Here is a 3,623-nt window from a genome sequence, read left to right on the forward strand (position 1 = left end):
CATTTGCAATCGGGGCCGTGTACATGGAATACAAAATCGGTCCCAACACAGATCCCTGTGGGACACCACAGGCCAGCTTGTGCTTAGATGAACAATCATTCGCCACTCTGACGTATTGGAACCGATTTGAGAGTTATGAACGCATCCAGGCTAGGGCATTACCTTTGACACTGTAGCGACACTTAAGTCGTGTGAGTAATATTTGGTGGTCAACAGTGTCAAAGGCTGCTGAGAGGTCCAAAAGTACAAGAATGACACAAGCATTGTCGTCAGTCGCTCTAAGTAGATCATCGTTAATTCGTGTAAGAATAGTAATAGTAATAATAGTCTTTATTGCCAAAAGATAAGAGTACATATCTTTTGTTACATTCTAATCGCCTATACACTCAATAAAAATCTACCCCAAAAATTAAACTAGTTAAACTACAAATGCATGATATAAAAACTACGTAGAAACTACATTATTTTGTGTTTAAAAATCAGTCTATTTACATAAGATGTCATAAATCGTTCGGTATTAACCTTGGGGAGGGCACACTGTTTTTTTCGCAGATTATATTTATTCTCTTTTTTCGGTGCTAAATTCGAGCCTAGTGGATGGTTATCTACAGAGGTAATAGCCTTTAAAATCTTACAGTCCTGTCTATATAAAAGATCCTTAATGGAAACGGGAAAAGAAACTGTGTCCCTTCTTGTATGCTGACTGAAAAATTTCAAGCAGATTTTTATCCTCGAACAGTGAGGCGTGAAGCTACTACCTTCTCGGTTGCTTTGGACACAAAGCGCAGGTTTGAAATAGGTCTGTAGTTCTGCTAGATTTCATGGTCTAATGAGTCTTTCTTGACTAATGAGTAATGAGTCTAGCTTTGTACCATGGTGTCACGCAAGGTGACAATTTGGGAATTCTAAATGCTGCAGTATTTTAGAAACGAAAGACGTCATGGAACTGGATACTTGAAAAAAGATTTATTTTTAGGTCGTCTTCAACCTCCTATAGATACAAATTCAAACACCTCTGGATTTGGATTGTGATTTGATGACGTCATTGCGAAAACCATCTTTCCTGCCAACCTCGACAACAAGGGAGGAGAAGAGAGAGAGCCTGGGTTCGAGATTGCTTTACTGCCCGTCTAGTCTCGCCTGTTAGGTATTATTTGGGTCAAATTATGTAGATATAACCACGCAAAGTAACCATGGACTACGCATGTCCACTTTGCCGTCACACTAGTCACGCACGGCGAGGAGGTGCAACGAATAATGGCGTAACTAGCAGGGTCACCTCGCAGCTCTTACAACGTCTCACCTGATTGGAGACCACCCTTGAGGTTTAACAAAAGAACAAATACCAGAAACAATGGACCCTAGGCCTAAAACAAAAGCTCCATTGTTTCTGTTACCCTAGGCCTAAAACAAAAGGGCCATTGTTTCTGTTATTTGTTCTTTTGTTAAACCTCAAGGGTGGTCTCCAATCAGGTGAGACCTTGTAGGAGCTGCGAGGCTACCGAACTAGCAACCGACTTTGAGGAGACTGCAAACGAAATGATATATGAAATGAATTATTGAACTGCGGATATGAAATCAAGTACAGCTACTATCCTCGCACTTATGAACGCAATTTTAGAAATTGCATAGAGAAGCCTGAAAAATTCAGGACTTCAACGGCGTTTAAACCCATAACCTCTGCGATGCCGGTGCCATGCTCTACGAACTAAGCTATGAAGCCTTACAGTTGGGAGCAGGTCAGTTTGTGAGGCTCATGTGTTCCCTTGAGAGGACAAAATGAACAAAATGTAGATATTTGAAGTCGGGCTATAGAAAAAAAGACCAATGATCATCGCACTTAACCAGGCAATTTTCTATCTCGTCTTAAGTTTGTAGAATGCAATGGTTAACATGGTCAAACATGTGCCCATAATTTGGGTATACGACAACCATATTGCTCTATAAACGTTTTTTATTAAAATAACCGTGTACTTTGGACAAGGAATAAAGAGTCTTTTCCTATCTCGTGGTTTTCTTTATGTTAGGCTCCTTGTCCGTGTAGGAAACCGCGTCTTAAGTTTGTACAATGCCATGGTTAATATATGCGCATAATTTGGGTATACGGTAACCATGTTGCTCTATTAACTTTTTTATTAACCCTAACCCGAACCCTAACCCTTGTACTCTGGACAAGGAATATAGAGCCTCTTCCCATCACGTATTTATTTTTACAATAGCTTCCTTGTCCATGAAGGAAACCGACGGTCTTAAGTTTGTAGAATGGTATGGTTAATTGGGTATACGATAACCACGCTGCTATATTAACTTTTTTATCAAAATAACTGCGTAATAGGACATGCAACGAAGAGCTTCTTAGCATCTCGTACATTTATTTTTTATTATGTTTACTCTCATCTGAATCCATTTCGTACGGAAATTATATTTCGTGCGTATTTGTCATTTCGGGAAGTTGTTTAAATGGGTAAGAATTGGTTTGTTTGAAAACGTTCGCAGCAATTTCAACTTGCCGCGATTAGCGCAGGAAAATTTCTGACCCTAGTCGGTATCGTAAAAAGTGGACGGTTCAGGGGCGCGCAATTAGCCAATCAGATTCAAACATTTAAGTTTCCGGTTTGCTGGGATGCAAAAAAAGCTCTATCTCGGTCAGTAATTTCTTTCCATCTTGTTCATTCGTGCACGCGGGTGTGCTACTCGTGGAGCAAACTGTACTAGGTTTGCGTCCATAATTTGAAAAGTTCGATAATAGCAAGAAAAATTACAAGAAACAGTGTGAGCTTTGGAAAAGCTCTCTTAACAGAACGTGTTTGTACAGTAGGCTGAAAACGGCTTTAAGGTCATAAAAACACTCGGCTGATGCTATTGGACAGATTCTTGGATTTGGCAAGAAACACTAACGACATACAATTTCATTCTACCATGAAATATGGAACCAAACACTTCCTGCTTTGGCTGTAGCCAAAGTCTTTGTTCCTGGCGCCGACCAAAGGACTCCAGGGACGAGAATGGACTACAAGTTTGTAACACGAAACCTGCGCAGGCTTAGTTAATATGAAAGAGAAAGAAAGTTTTCGAGCTGCTCTTTTAACATGTTTCTTAATATGGTCGTTCCAACTAAAGTTAGTATTTATTAAAACTCAAAGTATTTTTGTACAATGTAGTGCCTTGCTAAGCTTGTTGCTCCATTACAGCCCGAGGCCCGGTCTTAAAGGATCGCGGACCAAGTTAAAAAAAAAAAGATAGTTTCGGTAATTGCTTGAATAAGCGCCCCGGAACTTATTTCATTTTTCACGCCTAAAGTGAGGCGCTTATTCGAGGGCAGCGCTTATTTGAGGGCAGCGCTTATTTGAGGACGGCGCTTCTTTACAAATCATGGACGCCACACAAATATTTCTGTACGGAGATTAACAGAAACTTATCATATGGCCCGTACGGCCCCACGCGCGCTCTCATTGAAAAACTATTGGGAAAATGCCCATATGAGGGCCGTACGCATTAGCACGAGCAGGGCCGCAAAAAGCCGTACGGCCCTACTAGGAACACGTACTGCTCCGTGCGATTCAACTTTATGGGTTTTCGTCGCTTTTTAGGGCCAAATATTTTCCCGTCCGGCCCTCCCACTC

This window comes from Montipora capricornis, chromosome 6 (assembly GCF_036669925.1).
Source record: "Montipora capricornis isolate CH-2021 chromosome 6, ASM3666992v2, whole genome shotgun sequence".
NCBI classification, from domain to species: domain Eukaryota; kingdom Metazoa; phylum Cnidaria; class Anthozoa; order Scleractinia; family Acroporidae; genus Montipora; species Montipora capricornis.